At 43.0% G+C, this 13,656-nt stretch overlaps 1 pseudogene; it reads left to right on the top strand.

Moving 5' to 3' along the window:
• LOC132210551 (sodium- and chloride-dependent neutral and basic amino acid transporter B(0+)-like) overlaps positions 1-13,148 on the top strand; it is a 34,334-nt pseudogene extending 21,186 nt beyond the window's left edge.
• Positions 13,149-13,656: the final 508 nt, after the last annotated feature.

Raw genomic sequence — 13,656 nt, 5'->3', positions numbered from 1 at the left:
TGAAATTATTAAATGCAGAATGAATTCTGTCATTTCTCTAATCAAGTGGGTCTGAGATGTTATTACACACCTCTGGAGCTGCTTGTCCTGCTGTGTTCACCCAACTCTACCCCTTGTTATCTCAGATTCTCCAGCATCTGCGGTTCCTATTATCACAAAGGCAGGTAACCTCTAGTTTAATAAAATGTGAGGCTGGATGAACACAGCAGGCCAAGCAGCATCTCAGGAGCACAAAAGCTGACGTTTCGGGCCTAGACCCTTCATTCATCAGATGAAGGGTCTAGGCCCGAAACGTCAGCTTTTGTGCTCCTGAGATGCTGCTTGGCCTGCTGTGTTCATCCAGCCTCACATTTTATTATTTTGGAATCTCCAGCATCTGCAGTTCCCATTATCTCTAACCTCTAGTTTAGCCACTTAAGTGTGAATCCTTCATTTTACCTGCAAGAAAATGAGAATCAAGTTTAAGCTATAAAGTACTGCTGCAAAGAACAGCTGAACTGCTATCAGTGCAAGATAAAAGTCTCTTCAGCAACAAAATATTGTATCAGATTTGGAAGACATGACAATGGAAATATTATTGCCAGGAGCACAAAATTAGACACCTGAGAAGAAACAATTTCTGAAATATGGAATAACTTCAAAATCAAAAGCTGAACACGTAAATTCACTTCTTTAACGTATTTGGAGTAAAGCTGTTCATGTTATCGCACTGAGGGATACTGAACATTTTTGACAATTACTTTAATCTCAGAACAAGTAAAGTTCTTGTGAGATGAAGATTTAAATAGAGTTTGATATTTGGTGAGATCTAAAAATGATCTAATTAATGACCTCTGCGGATTACTAAACATATGTGTCTATGGTGACCCTTAAAAATTGTAGTAGGAAATGTGAATGAATCTTTGTAGATTTAGTGCAGTCCAGGAAAGACCTGCCTCTTGAGAAGATTGTCCAGGAGGAGAGAGAGGCAGATGTCTGGAAGCATCACAGATCAATTGTAAAAGGAGAAGATAAAATTGTATATTGAAATTCAGCAGAGTCTATTCAATTCTTGGCCCTCAAAACTCACAGCATGTGTGAGAAAATATTGGAGCTATTACAAAAAGCACCATACTCTAAAAGTCATGTGGGCCATGGAGCAAAGCGTCAAGTTGTTAAAAGTAAGAGCTTTATTTGTTATTCAATTGCCCACCTCCAGGAAATGCACAGAAAGTGAAACAGTTTCAGCAGAAACAAGAATTAAATAGTTTCCCACACAAGTATATCAACGAAGTAGGACAGTCTGCAACAATAGCAAAACCCAAAGTGTTCCTCAGCCAAATAGGAAAACCATGTCTTTCATGTTCGCAAACTGGCACACCCATACAACATTGCTGCTCCCAGTTTATGAAAAAAATGGGTTTAAGCTACTGATCCAATTTTGAAGACAATACTTTCTTCTTAAGAGTTAGTGTGATGGGATGAAAGTCATAATATTTCTGGTGTTTCAGACTTTTTTCCTCCAACTCTGTTATTTCTCACCGCCTGTAGTAAATCTCACACTCTGCTCCTTCAAAATTGCCAATGATCTATTATTTTCATTCTTTCATGGTATCTGGGAATTTGAGAGCAAGGCTAATATTTTTTGCCTTACCTTAATTTCCCTTGAACTTCATGGCTCGTTAGGCCATTTCAGAAGTTGGTTGAGAGTCAACAATATTACAACCGGTCTGGAAACACATGTAGGGCAGATTAGGTTCCGCAGGTCAAAGCCTCAGCTGCAGGCTGTGCACTGGATAGGTTCATTCTCAACAATAATGGCCTCACCACTCATGGCTATAATTGTTTTGTAAAACCATGGAAGCATGCAAAGACCATCTCCGTGTGGAGTAATATTCCTCCTCATCCCATTTCCAAGAAGGTAAACAAACAGTGAAAACACATACCACATCTCTTCCAGGTATGCCAACCTCCTTGAAGAAGTTCTTCTCCTCTCTCTGATGTAATTTCTATTCTGATCTTCCTTCTTGTTCACCATTATTACTTTTGTTTTAACTCCAGGTTTTTGACCAGGTATTTGCCAAAACCTGCCTCCACAGCCACATCCCACTCCTCATTGACAGCCTCTGCTCAGACTCCTCCCACATGGATTCCAACTGAAAGTTTATCCTTTGTGTTTTCAATCCATCCAAGATCAGAGATACCTCTGTGATGTACAACACCCCTCAGACAGCTGTTCTCTCCACATTCTAAGATCCACACTCAGTGCCATGCATTGCCATATGCACATTCTTGACCTTTCTCTCCATCAGCACCACCTCGCACTGCCTCAGAAATATCCTGCCCCACCCAGCCACACCCAGTTCCACTTAATTCTCCAGCTTGTATAACATTCTATCAAGAAACTTTCTTTTTCAGGAACTAAGGAAGAATGAAAAGTATTTCCGAAGGAGGGTCACTGGACCCAAAATGTTAACTTTGCTTTTTATCTACTGAAGCTGCCAGGCCTGCTGTGTTTCTCCAGCAATTTCTGGTGTTGTTTCGTTACAACAACATGGAATGGAAGGCAGTGGTTGTACTGTCACTCCATTTTGAAGTCTGCAAGTTGAGTCAGACCAGTATGTTTTATAAGACCAGATGATAAGATGTAGGAGCAGAACTAGGTCATTCAGCCCATCATGTCTTCTCTGCCATTTTATCATGACTGATTAAGTTTCTCCACTTCATCCACCTGCTTTCTCCCTGTAACCTTTGATTCCCTTAATAATCAAGAACCTATCTGTCTATGTCTTAAATACACTTAACGACTTGACATTTACAGCACTCTGTGACAATGAGTTCCAGAGATTAGCCATCTTTTGATTGCAGAAATTCCTCAGCTCAGTTCCAAAGTGTAGTCCTTCACTCTGAGGTGATGCCCTCAGGCCCAAGTCGCTCCTACGAGCGGAAACATCTTCTCCATGCCCACTCTATTCAGGCCTTTCAGTATTCTGCAAGTTTTAATGCGATCCTTCCTCATCCTTCTGAACTCCATCAAGTACAGACCCAGACCCCTCAACTACTCTTCAAATGACAAGCCCTTCATCCCTGTGATCATTCTTGTGAACCTCCTCTGAACTCCCTCTAAGACACCAAGGTCGGCACATTCTTCTTCAGATATGGGGCCGAAACTGCTCACAATATTCCAAATGCAGTCTGATCAGAGCCTGGTGCTACCTCAGCTGTACATCTCTGCACTTGTATTCTAGACCTCTTGAAATGAATGCTAACATTGCATTTACCTTCCTAACTGCTAACTGAACCTTCAAACAGTGACCCTCGGCAACCTCCACTCTCCTGCGGGGTTTAAAGTCATACAGCATGGAAATAGATAGTTTGGTCCAACTCATCCATACCGACTATATTTCCAAAGTAACTACTCCCACCTGCCTGCATTTGGCCCATAGCACTCCAAACTTTTCCTCCTCATGAACTTTTCCAAATGTCTTTTCCAGTAACCACCCCAACACCCACATACGAAGTTGCGTGAAGACACTATTTAAATGAGCAACAACACACTGCAGCAACCCAGAGCTACACCAAAAAGAAGTGGAATACTTCCAGCAAGTATTTAAGGACAACGGATACCCAAACAACTGGATCCAATGATGTCTATCACACAAAAAACAACAGGAAGATAGTGCACAGTCTAACACACTTATGTAATCTACATTGGGGAAACCAAGCGGAGGCTTGGGGACCGCTTTGCAGAATACTTCCGCTCGGTTCACAATAAACAACTGCACCTCCCAGCTGCAAACCATTTTAACTCTCCCTCCCATTCCTTAGATGACATGTCCATCATGGGCCACCTGCAGTGCCACAATGATGCCACCCAAAGGTTGCAGGAACAGCAACTCATATTCCGCTTGGGAACCCTGCAGCCCAATGGTAGCAATGTGGACTTCACAAACTTCAAAATCTTCCCATCCCCCACTGCATCCCCAAACCAGCCCAGCTCATCCCCTCCCCCCACTGCATCCCAAAACCAGCTCAGCTTGTCCCCACCTCCCTAACCTGTTTTTCCTCTCATCTACCCCGTCCTCCAACCTCAAGCCGCAACTCCATTTCCTACCTACTAACCTCATCCCACCTCATTGACCTGTCCGTCTTCCCTGGACTGACCTACCCCCTCCCTACCTCCCCACCTACACTCTCCTCTCCACCTATCTTCTTTTCTCTCCATCTTCGGTCTACCTCCCCCTCTCTCACTATTTATTTCAGAACCCTCTCCCCACCCCCCTCTCTGATGAAGGGTCTAGGCCCAAAACGTCAGCATTTGTGCTCCTGAGATGCTGCTTGGCCTGCTGTGTTCATCCAGCTTCATACTTTCTTATCTAATCTTGAACGTGTCTGAACTGACCACAAGACTCCTACAACAGTTGGCTATCAGAATAGCACACAAACCCACATCAACCCTATGCCAGCTGCTAACTCGAACCAAAGACCCCCCTTACCCATTATGGACCAAACCAACGTAATATACAAAATTCCATGCAAGGACTGCAGCAAACATTACATTGGACAGGCAGGAAGAAAGTTGGCCACAAGGGTACAAGAAAACCAACTGGTAACAAGAAGACACGACCAATTCTCACTCATCTTCATTTACATGAACTACCAGTTTGATTGGGACAACACCAGGATCTTAGAACAGGTCAACCAGAGACAAGCACGGGAATACCTATGGGCCTGGTTCTCCACCAAGAAGACCATCAACAAACACATAGTACTAGATCTTGTATATACTCCACTGTGAAGGAAAACTGGAAACGAGGTAATCAAATCCAATGGACCTCAAAATTGAAATACCAGGAGGGAATACACAACAGTGCTTCACTGGAGGCTGCACTGATGATGTTATCTAGCAGGGCAATGAAATGTCTGTGGATGAATGAACCAGCTCAGTGAGCAAACCAACCACAGCAACCACAACCTGAGCTACAAATCTACCCAAGAGCCTTAATGTCTTTTAAATTTTGTGACTGTACCCACGTCTACGTCTGCCGTTTCTTTTTAGTAGTTCATTCCGTACACTGTCTGTCTAAAAAATGTTGCCCTCATGTCCTTTCTCAAACTGTCTTCTTGCCATTAAAATATGCCCTCTAGTCTTGAAATCACCCACCCTAGCGAAAAGACACCTGCCATTCGTCATATTGATGCCCTGCATGTTAACCTTAAAAGAATCCTGAACCAGGACTTGCAAATCCCTTTGTGCTTCAGATTTCCAAAACATTTCTCCACTTATAAACTAGTCTGCACCTCTATTCTTCCTACCAATGTGCATTACTTTACACTTTGCAACATTGTATTCTGTCTGCCACTACTTTTCCTAATCTCTAACCCTCTCCAAGTCTTTCTGCAGCATCTCCAAATCCTCAATGCTGTCTTTCCATTTGCCTATCTTTGTGTCACCTGAGCACCTAACAACAATGGCCTCAGTTCCTTTGTTCAAATTGTTCATGTATAATGTGAATAGCTATGGTCCCATCACTGACCCCTGTGGAATTCCACTAGTCACCGACCGCCATCCTGAAAAAGGCCCCTTTAGTACCACTCTCTGCCTTCTGCCAGTCATCTAATCCTATTTCCATGCCAGTATGTTTCTCCTAACATTATGGATTCTTATTTTATTTGACAGCATCCTTGTCAAAGGCCTTCTGGAAAGTCAAATAAATTGCATCCACTGGCTCTCCTTTGTCTAACTTGCTCATTACCTCCTCAATGAATTCTAACAGATTTGTCGGTTACCTTCCGTTGATGAAGCGGGCAGACGCAGCTCTATTTTACCATACACTTCCAAGTGCTCCACAGTGTCTTCCTATATAATGGTCTCCAAAATCTTACAAATGACCAAGGACAGGCTAACAATCTTCTGCCTCTCTCACTTCTCAAACAGGAGTGTTATGTTGGCCATTTTGCAGTCTTCCATGATCCTCCCTGATTCCAGCGTTTCCTGAAAGATTACCACAATTGCCTTTACAATCTCCTCAGCTAACTCTGGCGTATATCCATCTGGTCCTGATGATTTATCCAGTTTTCAACCTTTCCACAGCACCTTCTCCTTAGTGATTGCCATTACACTGACCTCTGACCCCTGACTCTCTTCAAGTTCTGATATACGACTGGTGTGTTTGTTCCCCATTTCCACTTCACTAGCCTCCATTTCCAGCTATCGAATATCCACTCTTATGTCTCTCTTATGTTTCATATATTTAAAAATACTCTTGCAATCTTTTATACAACTAGCTGTCTTTTCATCATAGTCCATCTTCTTCCATCTTATTGCTTTTTTAGTTGTCCTCTGCTGGCTTTTAAAGTCTTCCCAATGCTCTGACTTCCCACTAATCTTTCACTTTTATGCTATTCTGACTTCCCTTGCCAGCCGTCGTTACCCCAACCTTCGCTTAGTATGTTCCTTCTTCCTTGGGATGAATTTCTGCCGTGCCTTCCGAATTACCTCCAAAAACTTCTGCCATTGCTGCTCCACTGTCTTTCCTGCTAGACTTCCCTTCCGATCAACTCTGGCCAGCTCCTTCCTCCTGTCTTTGTCATTCCCTTTACTCAGTTGTAATGCCATTATGCCTATCCAGTATCTTCTTTCTCAAACTGCAGGATGAATTCTATCATATTGTGGTCACTATCCCCTGGCAGTTCCTTCACATTAAGCTTCCCAATCAAGTCTGCCTCATTACTCATCACTAAATCCAGAACTGCCTATTCTTTTGTGGGCTCTGCTACTCCAAAATTAAAAAGAACCGTCTCATAGACATTCCAAAATCCCTCTCTATTCTTTTCCTTTCGCCAATCTTACCGATTTTTCCTTCTGAGTTATTAAAATCCCAAGAAAAAAATTGTAATTAAGTCATCCATTGCTGTCAGGTCCACTTTTGTCCTGGAAGGAAGAATGCAATGCCCCCAATGATATTTTGATATTGATATTTTGGCCTTCTCTCCATTTTGACCTCAGGGCATCTCACTGGATAATCTTCAAGCCACAGTATAAAAGCCACACCATGAACTTTGGAAGCTTCTCCACAATGGCTGGATTATCAGTTTCCTCTCTTCTTGTCGGAAACATGAATTAAGACCACTTTGCAGTGACATTTTGTTTATAATCGTGCAAAGGGCCAACAACTTGACCAAGTTCCTTCAGCATTTCAGAGAGTGGAAATATGGATACGGTAGCCAGCAGCATTTTGGGCTGCAGGGCTTTGATTTCTCCAGTGGTGGGTCTGCTAAGACCATGATGAATTCTGGATCTCCTTTAGCATTTTCTTTTCACAGAAACAATCCTAACAACCTGCTGGACCAGTTGCCTTTGTTTCTACGATCAAAGCGGCTTTATTTGACAACTAATGTATGCGTGTTGTTTTATTTCCTTGAATTTATCTATGTTACACAAGTATGTTATCCTTTCATAATTTGATGCCTTTTCATGTGCAGTGCTTGTTATAATCTTTTGCAATCAGGCATAGATGAGGATGAAAGAATGAAGAAGACACTTTGTCCTACTTTGCTTGGTCCTTGTGGTCTTTCCAGTTATATCATACGGTGCAATAATGATGTGGGACTGAATAATCCTTCCCTATCTGCTGTTATAAATACAGAGTCTGGTGAAAGAGATGGAACTCAGGGTTGTAACTGTGAAGCAGATTTACATTGTGTCACATTGTTTGAAATCAATTCAGTTGATATAGGCTTCAGAAATAGTAGGAACTGCAGATGCTGGAGAATCCGAGATAACAAGGTGTGGAGCTGGATGAACACAGCAGACTAAGCAGCATCAGAGCAGCAGGAAAGCTGACGTTTCGGGCCTCGAAGAATCTAGACCCAAAACGTCAACTTTCCTGCTCCTCTGATGCTGCTTGGCCCGCTGTACTCATCCAGCTCTACATCTTGTTATCTCTGTTGATATCGGCTGGCCACTTTGGTAAGTATCTGTCTGAATGTTAGTTTGACTCAGTTCATCACACTTTCTTCATCTCCCTGTTCAATGGATTGCTGTTTACAAACTCTAAACATGATTCAGGAATGTTTGGAAATTTTTCAACATCACAAATGATGATCCAGATGTGAAATTAATTTATTAATTGAATGATGGAGACTAAAACCTTAAAATCATTGAAAAGATGATGATACTGCAATTTTCGGTTGTTGGCAAGCCCTGTTAAATCAGGATGCACTGAATGCCTCCCTCGACTATAATTATGATGTGATCTTTAGACACAGCTAAGTAGCAATCTTTTAAGTTAACAGTAAAAGCTATGGCAGAAACTCATGACCCTTAGCAGATATCATCCTCAAATCAAGTGGCAACTGATGACTAAACTTATTGCTACATCTATCCATGTCAACATGGTAATGGGCCAATGTCAATCAATTTCAGGTAAAAAGAGGAGGATCAGAGTTACCGGGTGTGCAAATACCTCAAACAGGAACAGCTAAATGGGAATCTCTTTCACTTGTATTTTATTATTCTGGCTACAGTGGACCAGAGAGATAGCAGTGAAATAGCTTCATCAAGTTGGAGTTTGCTGAACAAAAGTGCATCCTCGACATTGTTGATTTTGAATGGAGAGCTTTATAGTGTTCAGGTGCAGCGTATTTTCAAATATTTAATTTCTTTTCAGGCTGGGATTTACTGGATCAATTTTATCGATCACTTCAGCGCTGTATGGAGACTCCATATGGTTACTACTCTGGAACTTATTGGTCTAAGCTGGCTGCATGGTATGTGCCAAGGGCAAAGCACTGAAAGTAAATGAAAGAAATAAACATTCTCGTAAAAATAAATTACATGGATCTTCACAAGAATAAGGATAAATTACTTAATTGATATACTGTAGATAGTCCTTCGTTGCTGAGGATGTGGGAGTTCAAATGCTTTCCTAAGATTTATCCCCAGTTATTTCCAAATGTCAATGTGAAACAACAGAAGCGCTGGATTAATTGTGTTTATAAATGCACCTACAGTCCCTACCATCTCTGGATTAATTGTATTGCCATAAAATCCCTACAGTGTGGAAGCAGGCCAACCAGTCCATCAAGTCCACACTGACACACCCCCTCCGAAGACCATCCCACCCAGACCTGCCCCCTACCCTACTGCTGCATTTCCTACAGAACATGCAATGAGCAATTTAGCATGGCTAACCCACCTTTGCACTGTGGGAGGAAACCGGAGCACCTGGAGGAAACCCATGCACACACAAGGAGAACGTGCAACTCCATGCAGGCAGACGCTTGAGTCTGAAATCAAACCTGGTCGCCTGGCGCTGTGAGGCAGCCGTGTTAACCACTGAGCCACCATGCTGCCCATGAAATGTCTTGTTCTTGTTAGTTACAGTAAGTGGGCATTGGTGTAAGTGCCACTGTAAAATATTTCAGGCTAATTGATGAGGATCTTCATCTCTCACAGTTATTCTTTGCTGCCTAGAAGGCAGGACAAAGCAAATGATTGTGTCTCTCTGCTTTCTTGTTATTCACAAGGATTAACACATTCATCAAGGACGATGATGAGATGATGTTTGGAAAAAAGGACTTGGCTCTTCTGGCTGTGGTGGAGAATGTGTTGGATGCTGATCACACTGTGCCTGCTGGCAGTGAGGAGATGTTACATCTTTTTATGATATTAGCTGGAAATATTCATTCCTCAAATGTTCTTAAGAGCCATAGAGTTTATACATCATGGAAAGAGATCCTTCAGCCCATTTGTCTGTGCTGGCCTCCAAACATCTATCTGTTCTAATTACACTTACCAGCACTTGGCCTATAGCCTTGTATGTTGTTGTGTTTCAGGCGTTCATCTAAATAGTTCTTAAATGTCTTGAGGGTTCCTGCCTCTATCACCCTTTTATGACATTAGTTGCAGATATTTACCCCTTTTGGAGTAAATACCTAGTCCTCAAATCCCCTCTAAGCTTCCTGCTGCTTACCTTAAAACTACACCACTTGGTTATTGACCCCTCTACTAGGGGTAAGTGTTTCATCCTATCTATCCTGTCTTTGGCCTTCAGATCATTGCATACCTCCATCAGGTCTCCCCTCAGCTTTTTCTGCTCTAAGAAACATTCATGGCTAAATCGATCCAGCCCAGAAGACATTCTGGTGAATCTCCTCTGCACCCTTTCCAGAGCAATCATATTCTTCCTATACTGTGATGATCATTTGTGGTCTAACTAACATTATATACAGCCTCATTATAACCTACTTGCTCTTTTATTCTATGTCTAACAAATTAAAAGCAAGTAACCCATTTGATTTCTGATCTACTACAGCTACCTGTTCAGCTGCTTTCAAATATCTATAGACATGCATGCCATTGGGCGGTACAGTGGCTCAGTGGTTAGCACTGCTTCCTCCAACAGTGCCAGGAACCCGGGTTCAATTCTAACCTTGGGCTGAAGGGCCTGTTTTCACAATGTAGGGAATCTAATCTAATCTAAAAAAATGTGTGCTGGTGGATTGGCCATGCTTAAAATGCCCTACAGGGATGTGCAGGCTAGATGGATTAGCCATGAAAAATACAGGGATAGGGGAGAAAGGTTGGTCTGTCTAGAATGCTCTTCAAAGGGTCAGTGTAGCCCCAAAATGCCAAATGGCCTTCTTCTGCACGCTAGGGCTTCTACAGTTGTGTTGATCCTCTGCATTTCCTAAGGTCTGACCATTCAACATGTACACCCTTGTTTTTCCAAACAGCATCATTTCACAATTTTCTGGATTAAATTCCATTTGCCACTGCTCATTACTTGCTGCCCTCTGAAATAGCCTGGTAAGTGTCTCCGTTCAATGCCCAACAAATACTGGCCTTACCAGTTAAGCCAACATTCCAGGAAAGAGTAAGGAAACATCGAGATTCCAAACAAAGACATTTGACAGGAATGCCTAGTAGAGATCACTAGCATAGCAGAAGAGGGAGAAGATAGAATCAGAGGTAATGGTACAACAGCTGAATAAAGGCAACTTCAAAAAATACTAACAGATTTACCAGACATGACATCCCCTTGATGAAACCATGCTGACTTTGCCGTAGAGGGGATAATGGGAACTGCAGATGCTGGAGAATCCAAGATAATAAAGTGTGAAGCTGGATGAACACAGCAGGCCAAGCAGCATCTCAGGAGCACAAAAGCTGACGTTTTGGGCCTAGACCCTTCATCAGAGAGGGGGATGGGGTGAGGGTTCTGGAATAAATAGGGAGAGAGGGGGAGGCGGACCGAAGATGGAGAGAAAAGAAGATAGGTGGAGAGGAGAGTATAGGTGGGGAGGTAGGGAGGGGATAGGTCAGTCCAGGGAAGACGGACAGGTCAATGAGGGGGGATGGGGTTAGTAGGTAGGAAATGGAGGTGCAGCTTGGGGTGGGAGGAAGGAATGGGTGAGAGGAAGAACAGGTTAGGGAGGCAGAGACAGGCTGGGCTGGTTTTGGGAATGCAGTGGGTGGAGGGGAAGAGCTGATTGGTTGTGTGATGCAGTTGGGGGAGGGGATGAACTGGGCTGGTTTTGGGATGCGGTGGGGGAAGGGGAGATTTTGAAGCTGGCGCAGGAACAGCAACTCATATTTCGTTTGGGAACCCTGCAGCCCAATGGTATCAATGTGGACTTCACCAGGTTCAAAATCTCCCCTTCCCCCACCGCATCCCAAAACCAGCCCAGTTCGTCCCCTCCCCCCACTGCATCACACAACCAGCCCAGCTCTTCCCCTCTACCCACTGCATCCCAAAACCAGTCCAACCTGTCTCTGCCTCCCTAACCTGTTCTTCCTCTCACCCATTCCTTCCTCCCACCCCAAGCTGCACCTCCATTTCCTACCTACTAACCCCATCCCCCCTCATTGACCTGTCTGTCTTCCCTGGACTGACCTATTCCCTCCCATCCTCCCCACTTATACTCTCCTCTCCACCTATCTTCTTTTCTCTCCATCTTCGGTCCGACTCCCCCTCTCTCCCTATTTATCCAGAACCCTCACCCCATCCCCCTCTCTGATGAAGGGTCTAGGCCCGAAACATCAGCATTTGTGCTCCTGAGATGCTGCTTGGCCTGCTGTGTTCATTCAGCTTCACAGTTTATTATCATTGACTTTGCCGTATTTTGCTATGTACTTTGAAGTATTCAGAAATCTCAAACTAACAGTAGGTACCACCACTGAATGAAGCATTAAACAAGAAAAGGTACCTACTGTTAGAGGGCCCAACAATAATCAGTACACAAGTTGGAAGGGATTGTTGAACAATCCAAACCTAAGTCTGTAATCTCAGTCAGCAGTGGCTCAAATTAGAGATGCAATAAAGAGAAATCCAACATAAAGTTGGTTATTCTGATATAAGCTGGCGAGGATCTTGACATTGAAGTTTTGGATTTCCTTCCATGATAAGTAGAAGTGATACAAACAGAACAAGTAAATGGATGGAGATAACACAGTATGGAGCTGTAGGAACATAACAGGCCAGGCAGTATCAGAAGAGCAGGAAAGATGACGTTCCAGGTTGGAATCCTTCTTCAGAAAAATGAGGAAGGGTCCCGACCTGAAATGTCAGCCTACCTGCTCCTCTGATGCTGTTTGGCATGCTGTGTTCCTCCCACTCCACACTGTGTTATCTCAGACTCCAGCACAGCAGTTCCTACTGTCTTCAAGTAAATGGACGGCAATTCTTCACTGGCCAGCAGATATGTCTCCACCACATCCTGCCTTCAATTTGTGGTTTAACCCTTACTAAGTCTAGTTAGGGTTCGGGATTGGGAAATCTGTCCCTCACTGAGCCCTGTCAGGGTCCACTATTGTGAAATTTATACCTCACTGAGTCCTGTCAGGGCCCAGGATCCTTACCCAGTCTGGTGTACAAGACAATAGATACATGGTTGATTCTGAACTGCCCTCCAAAATAGCCTGGCAAGTGTCTCAATTCAATGCCCAACAAATACTGGCCTTAACAGTTAAACTCACATTCCAGGAAAGAGAAAGGAAGCGTCTAGATTCTAAACAGAGAAATTTGACAGGAATGCCTAGCAGAGATCACGACCTTGAGCATAAGAAGAAGGAGGTAGAATCAGAGGTAATGGAAATACAGCTGAATAAGGACAACTACAGAGACGTGATGGAGGAGCTTGGCAGAGTTGACTGGTGCTCCTGAGATGCTGCTTGGCCTGCTGTGTGCATCCAGCTTCACATTTTATTATCTTGGATTCTCCAGCATCTGCAGTTCCCATTATCATTAAACAAGAAATGACTGTTTTAAGGCCAAAATAATAATTGTGTGATATTTTAATCTTCACATTTACTGGATCAATCAAATAAGAACATTGGAAATAGGAGCAAGGGTGGTTCACTTGGCACCTCCAGTCTGATGTGTTGTACGATGAAATTATCGACAACCTCATTTTGGCCTGAGTCACAAATTGGCAAGGATTGTTCAGAACATTAATCTGCAGAGTACTTTCATGATGGTTTCCTGAAACAATATGCTGTGAACCAAACAAGAGATAAAACTGTTTAGAGATATAAGATCTGGAATTGTAAAGTAAGGCAGAGTAATCAATGGGAAAACAATGACCATGATACAAATGAATTCTATCATATGTATGAATGCAACAGAATCCAAATTCAAACAGCAATTTTAAATTTAAAAAAAATACTCAGTC

This window comes from Stegostoma tigrinum, chromosome 15 (genome assembly GCF_030684315.1).
Source record: "Stegostoma tigrinum isolate sSteTig4 chromosome 15, sSteTig4.hap1, whole genome shotgun sequence".
Taxonomy (NCBI): Eukaryota; Metazoa; Chordata; class Chondrichthyes; order Orectolobiformes; family Stegostomatidae; genus Stegostoma; species Stegostoma tigrinum.
The sequence above is the reverse complement of the archived record's forward strand: the minus strand, read 5'-3'. Positions and strand labels throughout refer to the sequence as shown.